Genomic DNA, 20,699 nt, shown 5'->3' on the forward strand with positions numbered 1-20,699 from the left:
CAAAAGAATATTCTATTTATCCTACACCTTACTTACTTCTTCCCTCATCCTAAGCTTAGGTTAGGTACATCGGGGTAGGCGTATTTTAGAAGCACCAGTTGAGTACTTTTAGCCTCTGTTATTTATGTATGTATTTATGGTGTAGGAACCATGCAATGCTCTTACAGTATTATTTTATTCTACTCTTTCTACTGTATGCAATATATTTTGCAATCAGTTTTACGATTGTAGCAGTTCACTTCCTATGCTTGAGAAAGAAGACTGTTCAATAAATCCTTTTTATTGAAAACGCCCATCTGTATTTTCTGTGCACCTCTGGTGAAACTAAGCATGCACGATTGACTGAGTAAAATATCTATCTATTGTTTCCACAACTCTGATGATCAGTTTTATCTTGGGGAAACAAAGTGGTTATGTTTATGCAGTTGTCAGAAACTAATCCCTTCTTGTGAACTCGAGAAAGTTTTTAGTGACCTCTGAGCTAGCTGGCGCACACAATTAAGTCTAATATATTCTATAGAGAACTAGTAGACATAAGTCCTACGTCACATCTATAGGATACATTATTCCAATGCGCAGAGCCTATTGGGAATATAGGAATTACACTACATGGCGCCCAACGTTTGGTAAGGCACTAATTTAACGCTAGATACTAGATACTAGAGTAACTCAGTCGTGCTTTTCACAGAGACCCCTTTTTTCCCGTAAAATACTCCAATAGACGTCTGGAGTGGGTAAAAGGTTAAAATATCCGCCATAACTGAGTAGGACGAAAAAATCCTATGTATTAGTCTTTGGTTTGTTCAACGTTGAAGGATACAGTGTTCCAAAATATTGTGCACCTTATCTTTATTTCCTTGAAACTTGCTCTACAAACTTTCAGTTAAACAAAATGACTGAAAATGCAACCGGTGGAGCTGCAGTAAATGCAAACCAACTGGGTATAGACATTACAAGGTTTAATAAAGACGACTTGGATGCTATAATCATCCGGAAAATGAAAGGAAAACAACAGCTATAAAGCTTATAGAAAATGGCCTATCTCCAAGAGGTGGTAGGGTTATATTTGTCATAGAGGCACACGAATATCGGCAGACAGAGGTATTCTATTCTTGGATTATCTTTCCACAAGCAAATCCAACAGTACACGTGTTCCACTTCTAGAAGATAGAGGAACATCCAGCGGAATACGTTCCTCTCGAGGACATTGAAATTCCACTAACTTACCAAGAGCATCAGCTCTGGTTTAAAGCCGCCCTACAACATCAAAATCACATTACCAGGCTCGGTCCATTAGGTAGACCAGGAGCAACATGGCCGGTACTATCCAGCTATACACCACATCCTGACATTGAGAGGATGACCGACGTAAAATTGTTAGCTCAGCTAAAACAATTAAAAAAAACATACAATATGTCATGCAGTCCAACCTGCTATAAGAATTCTACAGCACAGCCCACAGAGGAACTCCAACAAAATTACACCACAGACTATACAATCAGTCATCAGTAAATTGCCCGCAAAAAGGGAACAAATTCCATTCTGGTTAGCCCAGAAAATTACTCAAATAGAGGCAGTATTTCCCGATAGTACACCTCATGAGAAACAAAGGATTCTAAAAATCTGTTTCCCAATGGGGATAGCACCACACGTGGAGGACTGTGACAACTGGGGTACAGCCTTTGCTTCAAGCTACACAAAAATACATGGTGTTCCGTCAATGGCGGTAATACCGGACGTCCTGAAACAGATTCAAAATGAATACGGACCAGAGCCTGCCTTGAATCTTGGTATGAAATTACTAAAAGATTACAAGCAGCATCCGTGGCAATCCGCCAAAAATTAAAAGAACTCAATATTATTGAGCAACCGTATTAACTTGCCAGAATTATAGAAAAATCCTATGAAGAACTAGGAAGAGATAGTTTGGGTGGGAAACCAGTAAAACCTGAACTGACAGAAAATCCTGAAAACGTTTTTTAATAAACAATCTAACTATTCCTAAAAAGAAGTAGGGATCCTGCAAGGCTTTTGGTCAGTCAAGCTACTGGATGCACTGCCTGTATGTGCGCACAAAAGTTGAAAAATACAAGATTTATATGGTGCAAGCCGGCGAGTGGAAAGGCCTTAGAACCACTCAGATTGAGTAGATAAACTACCAATTAACTAACTGACTGGGTTGCCGATGCACTCAAATCAACAGTGTCTAACTTTTGAATCGTCAACTCTGTGATCTCCGGGCACTACAGCTCTAGATACTCCTAACATTGTACAGAGAACATTACTCTGTTGTCTCAGTTGCTTACACACCAACGGTCACGGGCCCGGCTGGGTCGGAATTATCACCAGCTGTGTGACCTTCTGATCGTGAAACAGCCATCTAGCCCTGAGGATTCGCGAGTGCGATGAAACACGTGTCGGCTGGCTGTTTGATCCATTAAAGGACTCCACGAACTACCCTTCCACTGGAGTTTCTGAGAAAAAAACTTATGTCACTTTGATTTCTGTACTGAGTGTTGTATTGTTACATAACAATTGGTCTACTGTTGATTTGAGTGCATCGGCAACCCAGTCAGTTATTCCTTAAAAGAAGTGGGAAAATACTAGACAGTCACTTCCTAAAGAGAAGCGTTCTCAGTCCAGAGGTAGATCTCCTCAAAAGGAGCACTCTGAAAAGAGGTATAACCTTAGAAATAGGGATAATTTAACAAAACCTGATAGATATCACAATACTGATCCACGATCCTCTCGTACCTTTCAGACTTCCTCACAGAAATCCAAAAGAAGAGGACGATCAGAACACAAAGAAGAACGCGTGAAGTCCAAAGACGATCAACACATTCCAAAAAATAAGAAAGCTCAATTCTCCAAAAAGAAGGTAGCAAGTATTAAAATCATACATGCCGAGGATTTTGAGGACACAACTCAAGAACGGGGAGTGGGCCCAGACAATGCTGGACAGCGCAGCAGAGGTCACCATAGCTCGCAGGATCCTGAAATATCATCTGGAGACAGTGGATCTGAATAATACATTCAGGTTGAAACTGCCGACACCAGGGTTAGTGTACCCCATAAGTTATACGAAGTGGCACTCCGGATAAAGGGGAATATAACTAGGAAAATAAAAGTGCTCTTTTGGGAAAAACTATCTACGGGCTATGACATCCTTTTGGCTGAACAAGACTGGCCACCTGAATTTGTCAGGGAGTGCCCACATGGCGAAGAGATCATTATGCCAGCCTTCTCTAATTATATTCCTATTCATGAAAAATACACCTATGCCAGAAAATGGGCAGTGGACCAGGCACCAAAATTATATAAAAATCATGTGGGATGGGATGAGGACTCTCCTCACCATAAAATCCAGTTAAAAAAATGAACCTACTGCTCAGAGGCAGTATCCGGTGAAGCAGGAAGCTAAAAAACAAGTCAGGGAGATCTTAGATCAACTTGAATACCAGGGGGTGATTGAAACCTGCACCTCATCCATGAACAATTCTTTGTTTCCTGTTTCCAAACCAGACAATACATATCGTCTAGTTTTGGATTACAGACATTTAAACTCTTGTTGCAAAACTTTTGCAGTACAAAATGCACAGAGTTCAGCACTGATGAATAACATTGTGTGTAAAAAATATAAAACAACATTAGGTATCTCAAAAGGTTTCTTCTGTCAAAACATTGCACCACAAAGCAGAAATCTGACCGCTTTCTCAATAATGGGGACACAACGACATTTTTGTCATCTCCCCCAGGGACTCAAGAACAGTCCTGGATTATTTTCAGCCAGAGTAACAGTTACTACAAATGTATGATGATGAGGCATTATCATATGTGGATGACATCTATCTTACAGATGATGACTTGGACAGGCACTTGACAAGGGTGAACACCATAATACTTGGAGTCGCCTCTGAAGGGTATAAATTCAACTTTAAAAAATCAAGAATTGCCCACCTCAACGTCTGATTCTTGGGATACGAACTTTCAAGTGAAGGCAAAAGCCTGGCAGCAAACTTTTTAGAAAAATGTGCGCTGCTCCAACCTCCAAAAACACTGAAAAACTTAGTTCTAGGATTCCTGAATTTCGGAAGAACTTCCATTCTAAATTACGCAGAAAGGGTTAAACTTCTCTACGAACTCATCAAACCTGATATCAAACCTACTAATTGGACTCAAAAACACACAGAAATTTTGCGTTCAGTGCAAACAGACATGTTAGCAACAAAACATTTACAAACACGCGGCAATGTACGCAACCTTGTAACCTGAATCATCGCAGGGAGATGCGGATTCACATATCTTTAACCCCTTCACTGCGGCTGCTATTCCGCCGCAGTGCTAAGGGGGCGGGGCGGCCGCATGCTGGTGACGGAACCGCTCCGTCACCAGCGTCGGTTGCGCTGTGCTTATGACGGAGCGGTTCCATCATGGCCCACCTGCTCAATGGAACGCTCAGCACAGGCGCGGAACGTAAATTATATTTTACAACAAAACAGAACAAATCCTGAATGGGAAAAATGGTTAATCCGGCCCCCAGACACGAATAACTGTCAGGATAGATTCCTGAACAAGACACAAGGGTTTACGGTAACTAGGCCAGATCCAAGATATATCCAGAGACAACATCCAGGGACAGTAACAACTTACACTGTAGGAAAACTGTGCCTTGAATGGCTACAAAAATCTACACTTCAAGATATAAAACAACACTTATCTTTACTTAAAGATGGTGTTGATTTGCGAGAATTCTTACTTGGTACCCGCAAACCACGTCAAACGTTTCATATACGCCGGTATATACACTGCTTACAATGAAGCATGGAAAGTCACGCAAATGGAAACAGCTGAAAGAATACGAGAAATTGATTGTATTCATTTAGAGAAAGCACTCTCTGTAGTTGACAGAGGGTTAACAACTCTGTCATCCAGAATATATTCTTTGGACAGCATTGTATCCTCTGCCATAGACTTAATGGAACAGGACTTGCTAATGTTACAACATGGCCAGTCTCAATTACGTTCTATAATGCTGTTAGGCTGGACGTGACAAAACCTTCGTTCTGGCTATGTGCCTTGGCATCTAATCAACACTACGTCATTGTTTACTGTATTTAACCTTACAGATAAACAAATCTCTTTGACACAGAGGGAAGCAGACTATACGGTGCGGAGCATAGAAAAACTGGAGAAATTACCATTGATCGTTCCTGAGAAACCATCAGTTGAATGGATAATACATGGCACCATCACAATACCAGCGACGATTTTCCAGTTTCAGTATTGCTTAAAACATATACCAGCAGGCCTGTATGAAAGGTTGGGTAAAGAATACATTAAGTCGACCTGGGATTTACCATACACACACAAATGTTGGAGTGGGGGGGAAAGGAGGTATTTCTTAGTGGTAAAAATTGTAAAAACTCACTAAGCGGTACACTGTTGTGTCAAGGTATTAATTTACACAGAGCATGCAAGGGTTCTTCCAATAACCTTTCTTGCCACCTGCAGGGTTCGCCCACAGCGGTGATAGATCCTATTTTTAGGCAGCTTTCCAATGGAAGCTTCATTATGCTGAATGATCACAGCTTTTGTGGCATGATGCCAGGGACAGCATATCTCATACGTGTGTCAGCGAGGGTTACTTGTTGTATGCAAGTATTGTTTCCTAAAACTAAGACAGACGGGGAGTCACCGCTATGGCCTTCACTGAACATCTCTTCTATACGAATTGTTACTTTAAGCAGAATGAAAGCCATTCTTTTACAAAAAACTGTGCCACTGACCTCGTCCAGAGAGACGTATGATATGCAAGTTGCAAGGACTTCTGCAGAGATACATGCATTATTATCAACAAACTGCCCAGTACATTTCGCAGAAATGTTAGGTCGTATCTTAAATATGTCTGGTATCAGTGCTATTGTATATGTATTTAAGGCGATTTTTTCGGGACTGTTAGCACCCTTTGAAGCAGTCCTGGGCATTTTTCCTAACTTCGTACACTCTGTGTTTGGCGGCCTGCCTCTCATCTTGAGACTCGTAGCAGGGATTCTATTTTTGTTCCTTTTCCTCCGATATGGCAAGTCCAGTCACCAACGATACCCAGATTACCATGGAAAATGCTCTTCTGGCGATGCAGTATCGTGAACGCATAACACAGATCCTTGGCTTGGCTCGTTTGAGAGATCTGAATACCACATGGTTCCTGTCATTCAGACCAATCTAGCAAGATTGCATCTTACCTGTTCTATGATGCCTGCTTTGTGGAGAGGAATGAGTGTTAGATATCTGTCTAACACTTCCATCAGCACTGCCAATGGATGCGGACGCATTACTGGGTCCGGTAACGGCTCATGTGTTGTGTTGCCCCAACGGCTACCAATCCTGAAGACGGCATTCATTGAGATCTCACGGCAAATCCAGCTGAAGGTGAGATATGCGGACCAACAGGCACACAGGTACCATCTGCTATGAACATTGCTAATGCGACGGACGCTGACGGCGATGCTTCACATCTGTGTACAATTGACCTTCTTAATGAAGTGGTTCAACTTTCATCTACTTTGGTAGACTATTTCTTTGCCAGCCTTGACGACTTAATGTTTTCTCCCGACACCGAGAATAACTTTTGAAGTTAGTTCACAGCATTCTTTCGAACTCTGAAATTCGACCTTTACTTTTTTCAAAACAAAAAACCTCTAACTTTGGAAGTGTATTTTTCTACGATTTAATTTGACTTTTTTCCAAAATTACGTGAACTTTGGCACAAAGTAATCTGCTTAAAGTAGAACTATTCTTAGAGAACAAGAATTCTTTGAATACTTCCTAGAAACAATATTGACCTAATACACATACCGAAGCCAAAACTGTTTCTATATTCTGCTATGGGATGGTCTTGACCTTTTTTCTGTATTTAGAGCCATTTCATAAACGTCATTTTCGTGACTCATTCTGTTAGCATTACTATTATCATATCATATCATATGCTTACAAATGAGATCATTGCTTTTAAATGTGTACTGTACAAATGCTCATTTTTTTTCGTGTGCAACCATTTAAAAAACATTTCATGTATTTTCGGGTGGGATTATAAAACATGCTCTGGATTATATATTTTAGTGCTTGAACTTAGATGAACATGATAACGTGGAGTGGGTGTTGTGGAACGTTTTAGGACCCTATTCATGCCCATATATATAGGTATAATTCACTGTATCCTTATATAGGCATAAGAATCAACCATATTTAGACATAGCTCATGCAGTCAAATATGGCAGGGTTACTTCCACTAGTTCCGAAAATCTACAACAATTTCTTGGAAAACTCAGCTTCAGCGGCTAGGGACTTCCCCTTGCTCGAATACTGACTTGTCCAAGAACTCATGGAGTTTTCAAAGAACTGTGAGTCTTTAATTTATCGAGTCCTTGGCCCTTGCAGCTTCCCTCAGCCCTATCTACTTCGCATCGAGCTCCTTTCTTTTTTCGCTGAGCATGAGGCGACTTCTCACTCGCTTGAGGCGATTAATTTCCTGCTGTCGACCAAGGAGATAATGTATGTGCTGTTTTCGAACAAGATGGTTAATTTCTTGTTTTAAAATTATCATATGAGACCTATCTTGTTTATACGCGAGGGGTTCAGAAGATGTGGAGCGTAAGTGACAAATCTTCTTCATTTGAGCCTCAAAAAAGGATACGATAGAGTAATACCTTCCTTTTCGACATATACCATCTTCACAATAGAGCCTACTTCAACAGTGTTTTTTTGCGTCCAAAAGGATCGACCATTTCCTTTATTAAAAGTGGCCAAGCCCGGACCGGCATTCCCGGAGTCCAGGGTGGGTAGATCAAAAGCCACTGTCATACCCACTATACAGTGGTCCCTCCATACCGAAGGGGTAACAAAAAAGTTATCACAAGCCCCGAACATTTGGTAGGAAAATCACAATCTAAAAGGCTCTGAGTATGTGGAGAATGAAAGGTAAAATGGGCTGTTTTATCGGCGGGGACTCTCCCATTTAAGATAACAAGATCCGAACTACTGATGCCATCAAGCAAGAGAAACCCCTGCTTGTCTGTCTTTACTTTATTTGGTAATATGATCTCAGGGATGTGCCAGATTTCCTCTTTATCAGTGTTGGCATAGATCTCAGAGGCAGAATTTGAAATTTTAGCATTTAAGTCCCCCACTACTAACTAGGGGGCAGTCTACCCTAGTAGCTATATCCTGAATGAAAGAGAAAAATACAGGCAAAAGATGATCAAAATTTTTCCCAGGGGGGACGTATAAGTTTGCCACAAGAAAGCCGGTGGGCGTGACAGAATCTCCCAAACATGCCAACTTCAAACATATACAAAGGTTTGAGGGGTGAGAGAAAACCTTCTGGTTCCAATTGATGGAGTTTTTAAGCAGAATAGATACCCCCCCCCGCTTGCATGTCCCCTTTCCGATCGCTTTGTGTAACACAAATATACAAAATAGCCATCACATTCAAACTCTTTACAAGACCACGTTTCTTGTAGACATATAATTATGGGATTCATACTTTTTAAGGAATTTAATTTTGTTTCCTTAGGTCCCAGGCCAGCCATATTCCAGGACACGAGCAGCCCACCCAGGCTACCTCAATGGAGCACTCTTTACTGCATTCACATCGGTGTAATTCAGGGCTCTTGCAACCCAGCTCCACTTGGCGAATTCATCTTCTATGACTAGGGTCCTTGGGGCAGCTACTACGATGGGTACAACATTTATTAGACTCCCCCTCCAGTCCACGGAAACCACTATATCTTTAGGATTGCCCGCAGAATACTTTATTTCGGGGCCCAATGCGTCTAGTGCCACTGAGTTAGTAGCCTTCAAGACTTTCAGGTTTTGGCTTTTGGGGCCCGCAATTTGATTTTCCTCAAATTCAATAACAGATGTTACATCAAGCCCTCGTTTCAAAAAAGCCTCACAGTTCTTCAAAACCAAGTTAGCCAGTATTGGTGAACAAAAAGTGACCCTGGAGTACGGTACAATGTCATGTGAATAAATCATCACATTTAAAATATCCTTACTAGCTATCAGCTTTAGTGGCTCTAATTCTGAAAATAAATTGAGAATGAAACCTATTTACTGGAATGGATTCAGTATCAAATAGCCAAGTAAAATCCACCATGGGAGATAAGCCAGGGTGTGCCCCGCCAATATTCTTTGGGGCATCTCTCCATGGGATCCATAAGGGAACCCTATCCGTAGAACAGGCAACTTGCGTCCCACCGTGTTGTTGGATATTCGAGTATGGGACTGTATTGGGGCCTAGGAGTATCCAACAGACGGGAATGAGGTCCCTCCAAAGATTCTATTTGGGCCGACCTGCAATGTAATTGGGGCTTGAGGACCTCCCTCTTGGGTACCAACCCCCCTGGAATCAATAGGCTCAATTGCCCCAGACCCTATGAGCAGCGAGGAGACTCAGTAACCCATATGCTTTTCTCCACCCCAATGAGTCTAATATCTCCTTAGTGGGGGGTTGGGTTCCTTGGGGGGACTGCAGTGGCCGGGTTAAGGGAGGTACTTCCGGGCCGGAGTCCCCCAAACTCCCAGTCAATACTGTGGATACTATAATGGATTCCCTTAAGTTGCCATCTACTGATGGAGTTTTCGGGCCTCCCTTCTCTGTTATTAAGTGGGCATCACTCTGGCTTTCCAGAATCCTGGAAAAATACAATTTTGACGCTTTACGTTTGGAAAATCGTCTCTTTTTTTGTGTTTCTTTTTCATGTTTTCCCCCTTAGGTTTTGATACTGGGCCATACCTCTTACCTACTCTCTGTCCTCCCTTCCCTGACAATGTAGGAGAGTACACCTGAGAGGTAGTCAAAGAGGTTAAAGCCACCTCCTCCCCCCCTGCCCTCTTCACCTGTTTGGGTTGCTTAACAACGGCCCTGATTTTCTCATTTTCTCCGGTGCCCTCCAATCTACACTTTTTAAACAGGGGAAAGAATTTCAAAGTGGATTTTTTCACCGGAGGACTCAGTTCGACCTCCTCAAATAATGTACCGAATATGCTACGTACCAGTATGCATCTGTTCTTGGCATGTAGGGCTGCTGACATTCATATCTGTGCATAGATCGCCGCCTAGTGTTGGGTCCGGATGATCGCACATTGTTGTCCTGGAAGAGTCTTCGAAGTATCACCAGAAAGGTGGCTCCTCCCCTGGACTACAGTGCGCATGGGCATCGACTCCATCCTCAGATTGTTTTTAGCCATTGTGGCAAAGATGGAGTGAAACTCTGTGAATGATGACCATGCTAGAAGTATTTGTGAGTGCTGCAACCGCTACAGGCGCCGGGGAGGAGGGCGGGCGATATGAATGTCAGCAGCCCTACATGCCAAGAACAGATGCATACTGGTGTTGTGGCGAAAAGGCAACAAATAGTTGTTTCGTCTTCCGAAAATCCTTGGTCCTATCAATGTAGTACATCAAGGCTCTTTTGACGTCAAGTGTGTGGAGCATTCTCTCTGCAACTGACTCAGGATTTTGGAAGAACACAGGTAGTTCTATAGTCTGGTTGATATGGAACTGTGAAACCACCTTAGGAAGGAACTTAGGGTTAGTGCGAAGCACCACCCTGTTGGAATGAATCTGTATGAATGGCTCTTGGATAGTTAGTGCCTGGAGTTCACTAACTCGTCGTAGCGACGTAATCGCTATCAGGAAAGCCACTTTCCATGTCAAGAACTGAATCTCGCATGAATGCAGTAGCTCGAAAGGTGGACTCATTAGTCTCGTGGGGACCACATTTAGGTTCCATTCGGGAGCTGGCGGGGTCCGTGGAGGAATGACTCGTTTGAGTCCTTCCAGAAAGGCTTTGATGGCAGGCACTCTGAAAAGGGAGAGATGCTGCCTGTTTTGGAGATAAGCCGCCATTGCGGATAAATGTATACGAATGGAAGCATATGCCAGATTACATTTGTATAGATGTAAGAGAACAAATGATGTTTTGAATAGATGCGTCTAGCGGGTTGATGTTGTGGTCTGCACAATAAATGACAAACCGCTTCCATTTCGCCGCAAAGCATGCTCTGGTGTTGGGCTTCCTTGCCTCCCTGATTATGTCCATACAGTCAGGAGGTAAGTTGAGGTAGCCAAACTGTAAGACCTCAGGCGCCAGATCGCCAGGTTGAGCTGTTGCGGATCTGGATGCTGAATGTCGCCATGGCTCTGCGTCAAAAGCTTGGGTGTGAGGTGCAGCCTTTGATGCGGTACCACTGAGAGTTCCAGAAACGTGGTGTACCATGGTTGGCGTGCCCACGTTGGATTAACCAGGATGAGAGTCATCGAGTGTTGCTTCAGCTTGCGTGCCACCAGTGGTATTAGAGGTGCTGGGGGAAAAGCGTACGCAAATTTGCCTGACCAGTTCATCCATATCGCATTGCCCTGCGACTGTAGGTGTGGAAACCTGGCGGCAAAGCTTCGGCATTTGGCGTTTTCCTTTGTGGCGAACAGGTCTATCTCTGGATGACCCCACCTTTGGAAGTACGGGTGGAGTACTGATGGATGTATCTCCCACTCGTGCATTTGGTGGCTGTACCTGCTGAGCAGGTCCGCCATCCGATTGTCCTTGCCCGGGAGGTGTTCCGCCATGAGGAAGAAATTCCTTTGAATGGCCCACTCCCACATGCTCTGAGCCAGATGAGACAACTGTGGAGAGTGTGTACCTCCCTGCTTCTGCATGTAGTACATGGCAGTCATGTAGTCCGTCCGGATCAACAAGACCTTGTTGCACAGATGTACTTTGAATGGTTTCATCGCCATGAAGATAGCCATCAGTTCTAGAACGTTGATGTGCATCTTCCTCTGCTGTGCTGTCCATAGCCCCTGCACAGTGTAGTGGAGTACATGAGCTCCCCAACCCTGGAGAGATGCGTCTGTCGTCAGAATGATCTGTGGCACAGGCTCCTGGAACGGTCGTCCCTTGCAAAGGTTTTGTGGATTCCACCAATGCAGAGAGCTGTATGCATGACCGGTTACCAACATCAGGTCTTTCAACTGTCCGTGAGGCTGATTCCACTGACGTGCTAAGCACTCCTGAAGCGGACGCATATGTAGTCTCTCATGCGGGACTATGAAGATGCAGGAGGCCATCATGCCTATCAACTGCATGAACACACGTGCTGGAAGCGAGTGTTGAGGTCTGAATTTCTGTATCAGAGATTGAATGCTGCTGACCCACACTGAATATGGCTGTGCTTTGGCTGCCAGAGTGTTTATCGTCGCACCCAGATACTGCCGTATGTGGGCGGGTTGCAGGTGGGACTTTGGGTAATTCAGTGAGAATCACAGATCGTGAAGAAGGTGAATGGTGTGGGACATGTGGGCGGCACACTGCTGGGCCGACTTTGCCTGGATTAGCCAGTCGTCCAGATAAGGGTAGACGTGAACGTTCTGTCTCCGTAGATGCGCCGCCACTGTCGCCAGGCACTTTGTAAACACCCTGGGTGCCGTGGTGACTCCGAAAGGTAGAACCTTGAACTGGTAATGTTTATTTAGGATGGTGAACCTGAGGTATTTTCTGTGTGACGGGTGCAGCGGAATATAAAAATACGCATCCTTCAGATCTAATGTTGCGAGAAAATCTCCCTGACTGAGCAACGGTAGTACTTGCTGGAATGCTAGCATGTGAAAGTGCTCACAGAATGTACTGATTGAGGGGTCTGAGGTCCAGTATGGGTCTGAGGGACCTGTCCTTTTTTGGTATCAAGAAGTACAGTGAGTAAACTCCTGTGCCTCTTTCTTCCACAGGCACGAGCTCGATTGCCCCTTTTTGCAGCATGACGAGTACCTCCTGCTGCAATAAGTGCAAATGCTCGGCGGACATAGGACGGTGTCTTGGGGGTATGTTGGGTGGAGTGGATGTTAACTCCAGACAATAGCCGTACTGGATAAGCTGTGTGACCCACCTGTCTGTGGTGATGGACTTCCAGACCGGCAGGAACTGTTGAAGTCTCCCCCCGACGGGTGTTGCGTGGTCGGGGGGCAGTGACAAGGCGTCACTGTTTGTTAGTGGTGGAGGATCTGGAGTTGTTGACCTCTGCCCTTGGCGCTGTTTCCACGATATCCACCTCTACTTTGTTTGGTGTACGTGGTTTGCGCGCCACTCTTATAGTACTGTGTGCTCTGGGACAGCTGCCCTCTGGAAACACCTCTATTGCTTGAGCGACGAAAAGAACCACCCCTGAACTGCTGCGACTGTAGAGCCCCCATAGACTTCGCAGTCTCAGTGTCTTTCTTGATTTTTTCCAAGGTGGTGTCCACCTCTGGGCCAAATAGATGATCAGGGTTAACTGTCTGATTTAGAATGGTGGTCTGTATTTCTGGCTTGAACCCGGAGATTCTGAGCCAGGAATGTCGCCTCAACATGACACTAGTGCTAACAGCTCTGGCCGCGGTGTCTGCTGCGTCCAGTGCACATTTGATAGAAGCATTTGAAATGAGCTTCCCTTCCTGGATGAGCATCTCAGCTGCCTCTTTATATTCATCTGGTAGGTGCTGGAACAGGGTCTCAAGTGTGTCGTAATGGGCCCTGTCATACCTGGCTAAGAGTGCCTGAGTGTTTGAAATGCGCCAGATATTGGCCGCTTGAGCTGCCACCCTTTTCCCTGATGCCTCTAACACCTTAGATTCTTTATCTGGGAGAGGAGCATCACCCGTCGTTTGTGAATTAGCCCTCTTCTGGGCATTAGAAACAACAAGAGAGCCCAACGGCAACTGTCCCTTAATGTAAGTTGGGTCTCCAGGCGCCGGTTTGTACTTTTTTCAATCCTGGGGTTTATCACCCTGGCTCTTGTAGGCTCCTTAAAGATTTCCCCAGCATGCTTCAAGACACCCTTCAACATAGGCAGAGTCTTGACAGTCCTCTCTGAGGTGGAAAAGGTGTCGAAAAGAAAGTCTACTTCAATGGGGTCAGCATGGAGCTGGACATCATGATTTTTAGCCGCCCTTTCAATGAGGGCATTAAACGCTGCCGAATCCTCAGTAGGCGACGTTTTTACAGCATACACTTGTGTCTGGGGCAGTGTGTGGATCACCTGGGTCAGCAGCATCTGCCCAGGGTTCATTTGTATCATCTGGATCAGTGTCCACAGGATAGCTGTATTAGTCATTATCACCTTCCCCAGTGTCCACATCTGAATAAGTGGGTGAGACATCATGGCCACGTGGAGATGCAGGTTCTACAAGAACAGGTGTTGAAGTAGAATCCTTCTTCTTTTTTAGTGGTATTTTGTAGGACTCCATTGGCTGTTCCGGGGCGATTTTTCTCTTATAAAGAGAAAGTCTGCCTGTCTCGGCATCGATAAACTGTTCCTGTTGCTCTTCCAACGAGGATTGTCGATGCTTTGCGGCTGGGACCACAGTTGTCGGCTTCGGCACACCTTCCTGGGCACGGTGACGGCCATTTTAGGGACGAAAGCCTTCGGCACCACTTTCGGTGGCAGCGTGAAGTGGATGGGCGCCGACGTCTTCTGAGGTTTATCGGCAGGCTTTGAAGGTGGAGGATCCTTAGGCCCGACCCCCGAATCCTTGTCTTTGATGCGCTTCAGGGAGTCTGCCACCTGCTTCGAGAAGGAGGCGGACGGCTGCGTCGACTCGACGGAATCCCTCGAGCCACCACCAGTCGTGGACTAGGGGGTTGTTCCGCTCATGGCCTTGTCCGGCCGACGCAGAGGATGGAGAACCTTCAGATCACCGAGTCCTTTGTCGGTGCCGACTGTCTTCGGCGCCGATTTGTTCGGGTCGACTGCCTAAACCTTTGTCTTCAGCGTGCTAGACTTCGTCTCGACGCCCTTCAGCATTTTCTTCGAATCGATAACGCTCTTCTGCTTGGTTGGTGCCCACAGGTCCGAGGACTTCGAGCCGACCAAAGCAATACGCACTTTCGGTTTCGAAGTAGGCGCCAGTGCTTTTGGTTGCGTCGATACCGGAGCTTTCACTTTCGGTTTCGATTTCGCTGTTTGCGGCTCCTTAGACATGTCCGAAGCCGAGCCCGAAGGCGGGGCCGTAGAACTTAATGGAAGATCTTGGGTAAGGCCTAGTGGCGATCCCTCGACCTGAGCCTTATGAAGCGTTTCGGCCCCAGTGTCAGTTTGTGGGCATAGCTCCTCGCTCGAGCTATCTTCCATGGCCCCAAAGGCCCCATCGTCGTCTCCTACCTCGTCGACGACGTCTTCCGCTTCGAGCATCTCAACATCAGCGTCGTAGTTGGAGTCGACCTCCGACGCGGAATTCAACAGGTTCTCTCGAACCTCCCGATCTGCTCCTTCATCATCCCCGGCATCGAAGATGTCCACTGGCTCCGGTGCAGTCTGCTGGGCTTCCTTGCGCGCAGCGCGTCGATGCAGAAGCGTCGTCTTTGATCGAAAACGGGAACAAGCCATGCAGCTGGCTTCATCATGATCCGGCGACAGACACTTGTTGCACACCGGGTGGACGTCGATGCGGGGATATTTGGAGTTGCACACGGGACATCTCTTGAACGGGCTTCGTTCCATGATGGGTCATCGATAAGGCCTCTGGCGTCGACCGGGCCTTCAGCGCCGAAAAGCACGCGGCTCTCCTGGATATCCGGCTCGGGAACTGAGCTGGAACAGAACTGGGCACCGATCATAAGACAATACCGACGAAAAAACTAAAGGCCTTTTGGAGGAAACTTTTATATCGATTCCGACTTGAGTGAACCAATATGCATCCGAACCCAATGGTGGAAAAAACAATCTGAGGATGGAGTCGATGCCCATGCGCACTGTAGTCCAGGGGAGGAGCCACCTATCTTGTGATACTTCGAAGACTCTTCCAGGACAACAATGTGCAATCATCCGGACCCAACACTAGGCGGCGATCTATGCACAGATATGAATTCAGCAGCCCACATGCCTCGAACTTAAGCATAGCTCTTCCTTTTCAAGATTACATACAGGAGCCATATGGGGCACCAGGGAGAGAGGGGTTCCTGCCTGTATAGAAACATCTCTCGACTCTCCAGAGGGAAGGTCTAATACCGACCTATCGTTTGGCCGTCCATCCATGTGGGGGAGAATCGTAGGGATAGATTTTAATTTAGAAGTAACAGGGGTAACAGACTTGTTTCCCTTTTGGATTTCAAATAGCATTACAGAAATCATTTCCAGCATATGGTCTGAACTTAAAACAGATTTCTCTAATAAGGATAATATAGAGTTTAGGATATTTTCAATACACACAAGATATTCTGATGGCGCCCCTTCTCTCTCTCATTTCCCCATTTTTGTTGGGAATCAGGCAAGAATACATCATGGCCAGACTCCATGGAGGTACCAATCAAGTGACTTGTGCTACTGTATAAGAGAGGCATAGAGAGGCGCCTTGGCGAAGAGCTTACAATTGGAGTGTTGACATATTTGTGACCACTCATTGGGTGGACGTCTTTATGCCTGGGATTGAAACAATCTCCCAAGACCCTTTTTTGGGCGTCTATATCAATGCTGGGAGTGTAAAGTCTTCCCCTAGCGATGGCTCTTCGTGTGGTATTGTCCTCTCTGCCGGGGTAACGCCAAGGTGGTCATACGGGATACCGACCCCCACCTGGTCCCTTTTGGAAGCTCATCCGTGGAGATAAAACAACCTGTGGGGACTCCTTCATACTGGCAGAAATTGACTGAGTTAACAGCTTTAACCCATTTATTAGAATAATTGACTGACTCTGCTGGCTGGCAAAAAGATCCAAGTCCAAACAGGCACCAGTAGGTGCATCAGACAGTTGCACACTAGGTCCAACCTCCACTTTCTCAGTAATCTGAACCGCAGACCGAGACCCTCCATTAGGCTGCACCTGCCCCCCAGCCCGGCTGCCTTGGAGCTCCAGAAAATCTGTAGGGGGCGAAACAGAGGAGATTCATGGTAATGCGGGCCGGAAGTTAAAAGTCTGGCCTTCTTGGGCCACAACTGCCACCTCTGGATCCATCCGAGGCTTTTTACGAAAGAAACCAGTAATAGCCAGTAATAGCCATATTCTGGCAAATTATTTGCAAAAAGCATATTATGCTACTTACAACAATGGGTCTATGATCAGGAAAGCCTTCCACCGGAACAAGCCGGTTTTAGAAAGAGCCATGGCACCTTAGATAATATAGCGGTTGTTCAGACAATTGTGGAGAAATATGTTTTCTCCCGAGGGATGCCAGTTTATACAGCCTTTATTGATTTCTCCACGGCGTTTGACAAGGTGGACCGCCAGACCCTGTGGAGAAAACTTGTCTCACTTGGCATTCCAAATCATCTCCTGGGTCTGATCATGGAATTGCATACTGACACCTGGTGCCAGGTTCTGATGGGAGGCTCGCGGGGGTTAACATGCAAAATTAAAAGCCATAAAGGGCTTAAGCAGGGTTGTCTATTAGCACCACTTTTATTTTCACTGTACATCTGATCTCCCTGGCGCTTTGAACTTGGCGAGAGGGGATGCCCCCAAAATTGGTCGAATGTCAGTTGGGTCTTTATTGTATGTAGACGATGTTGTACTATTCGATTTAACACCTATTGGCCTGCAACGCCGTCTGGAGTTTTTAAACATATATGCAGAGGTCCATTTAAAAAAAATTAACATCGCAAAAAGCAAGATCTTGGTTTTTCTTAAGAAGAGGCTCAGAATAAAGAGATGTTTAAGATGGATGCTCGGTTCTGAAAAAATGGAATTGATTGATTCATATGTATATTTAGGTAAAGTTTTTTCCAAAACAGGTCGAGAGTTGGAACATACTAAACATTGCGTTGGTAAAGCCGTCTACCAGGCAAGTGCATTAAATAGATTCGATAAAACCTGCGGGAGATGCCATTTTAGCCATGTCTTATCTGTTTTTAAGGTTAAAATCCCATCCTCATTAATATATGCTGCCGAGGAGGTGGACATGAATCATTGGCATATGTTTGATAAGGCAGAATGACGAATTATGCGCTAAATCTGTAATTTAAATTCTTTGGCTGCCCCACATGTTTTGCGCCTCGAATTTGGATTAGTCTCGTCCTTTATTCTAGCCCAGGCAGCAGTTCTTAGGTGGGGTAACTCTTCTTGGGGGAAGAGGGTACTCTTAGGGCTGCTCTGAGAATAGAAATCTTTTGCAATCTAAAAGCTCAATCCACGTTTTTTAGGTCCTTTTTATGTGCAATTGACAGTTTTGGTCTTAGTTTAAATCCTGCTTCTCCAATGCCTAAATCTGGTTTGAAACAATTCTTAAAGAAATCTAGATCCCCTATCAGTTTAGCCAGAGACATTGCTTTAAGTAAATCCAGGCCCAGTAACGTGGAGGTCAGTGGGAGTACATTGGGGAATAAACCACAGCCTTATTTAACTTGGAATATCCCTCATGGGATTAGAAAGTTGATACTTCTACTGAGATTTAATATGCTGCCTTTAAGAGACGTCACTGGTATCTGGGATAAAACACCTAGAGAGAAGAGAGTCTGTGAACTGTGCCAGCTGCAAATTCAAGATCTAAATCATGTCTTATTTGTATGTTCAAAACTGCAAAGCGCCAGGCGAGTGTTTTTAAAACCAGCATTCATCAAATTTAATATTCACTCTGCTCAGGATGCACGTTCTCTGGTTTTGTCACCCCCGAATGAAATGGTTTGTTTTAAGATACACCAATTTTTTAGGATTTTTTTGCCTATTTATTAGAATTTTGTCTAACAGTAGTACTCTGGTTTCGATTTAATATCAACTGGCTGGCTATTTAATTGTTTCATTGTTTCATGTATTCATTGCATCGTTTGCACATTACTTAGTATGTATATAAAGAATTTTATTGGCCGGTTATGTGATTGTTTTACGTATTATAGCATTATTTGCACGTTTCACATTACGTTTGATATCATGTTATAGTAATGTATAAGGAAGGAATTTTGTACTGTATGCAATGTTTGTCTTTTTAAATTGTTAGTGTGTTTTTGTGGACCTCCATTGGAGTTCCAAAACAAAATAAATACATTGAATTGAATTGAGAGTCTTTAATGACGTTATTATGTCCACCTTTACGTCAAACTTGGCAACTTCAAGGTATAAATATGCCCATATTTGCCATAGCAAACACACAGTGGTTTGGAGCAGTTCTACTATCTACTTGCCCAACGCATCCTGCTACAGCAAGTGCCGAAGGAAGCCGACCCTCCAGCAGACGCACTGAGAGAGACGCTGTCTTTTCTTCTGCCGAGAAATCCAGCTCCAGTGTTTCCAAGCTACCCTTGCGGGTTGTTGGGAAATCGAGTCCTGAGCCTGACCTTCTTCATTCCAAATCAAGGTATGGAGCTGATTAGACCCTAAGAGAAATCTTGGACAGATTCTTGGCAAAAGAATATTATATTTATTCTACACCTCACTTACTTCTTCCCTCGTACTAAGCTTAGGTTAGGTACATCGGGGTAGGCGTATTTTAGAAGCACCAATTGAGTACTTTTAGCCTCTGTTATTTATGTATGTATTTATTTATGGTTTAGGAACCATACAATGATCTTACAGTATTATTTTATTCTACTCTTTCTACTGTATGCATTATATTTTGCAACAAGTTTTACGATTGTAGCAGTTCACTTCTTATGCTTGAGAAAGAAGACTGTTCAATAAATACTTTTTATTGAAAACGCCTGTCTGTGTATTTTCTCTGCACCTCTGGTGAAACTAAGCATGCACAATTGACTAAGTAAAATATCGATCTATTGTTTCCACAACTCTGATGATCAGTTTTATCTTGGGGAAACAAAGTTGTCATGTGTATGCGGTTGTCAGAAACGAATCCCTTCTTCTGAACTCGAGAAACTTTCTAGTGACCTTCTGAGCTAGCTGGCACACACAATTAAGTCTAATATATTCGATAGAGACCTAGTAGACACAAGTCCTACGTCACATCTGTAAGATATTATTCCAATGAGCAGAGCCTATTGGGAATATAGGAACTACACTACACCCCCCCCCCCCCCCCCTTGCTTGAATTGATAGCAGCATTGACCTCACTGAGGGTAAAATGTAAAGGTAAGTCTTTAAGTATTAACGAATGCTCAGTTTCTACCTCTGTTGCTATAATACCCTGTATTTCTTGCAATGGATTTTTATATAGCCCCGAGTAAAGTGAAATCCATTCGTGTTCGGCTATTGCGATCTCAATGGTTGCATTGACACTCTCAGCCAAGAATGGGGCGTTTACAGCCTTCCAAAAGGCAGAGGGATCACAATTAACTGACGCATCGTGTAAGGCTTGCCAGGCTTCCTCTCTTAAGGCTATCTTTCTAGCTTTTATAGCCCTCTTAAATTCATTTTTAGCCTTTCCAATACCTTCAATAATAAAATTTAGGTAATAAAGACAGATTTGTGCAAATTTTAAAATACACAGCACTTGAGCACTTTTCACTCACCACCACTTCACCCTAAAAAAAAACAACCGGCTTCTCTGTAATCAGGCGTCGTAGCACACCCTGGAAACATTTGGTGTCCAGAGTGGGAACCCTATGATGAAGCATGTAACCTACTAGGTAGGTAAGTGAGGGTTCTTTTACAAAACCATAGGGTTTCCCAGGCAGTACACTCTCCTGGTAAATGGACCTAAAATTTAAGGACAGGCGTGTGCCTCAAAACGAACCCTTTTTCTTTGTTTGGATACTATAACTTGGAAAGAGGAACGGGCCCGTCTCC

General features: G+C 44.5%; 1 protein-coding gene across 2 annotated transcripts in view; it reads right to left on the minus strand.

Moving 5' to 3' along the window:
• Positions 1-20,699, minus strand: part of DROSHA (drosha ribonuclease III) — a 692,102-nt gene that overhangs the window by 412,172 nt on the left and 259,231 nt on the right. The window lies entirely within an intron of this gene.

Source organism: Lissotriton vulgaris, chromosome 4_1, assembly GCF_964263255.1.
Source record: "Lissotriton vulgaris chromosome 4_1, aLisVul1.2, whole genome shotgun sequence".
In the NCBI taxonomy this organism is placed as follows: domain Eukaryota; kingdom Metazoa; phylum Chordata; class Amphibia; order Caudata; family Salamandridae; genus Lissotriton; species Lissotriton vulgaris.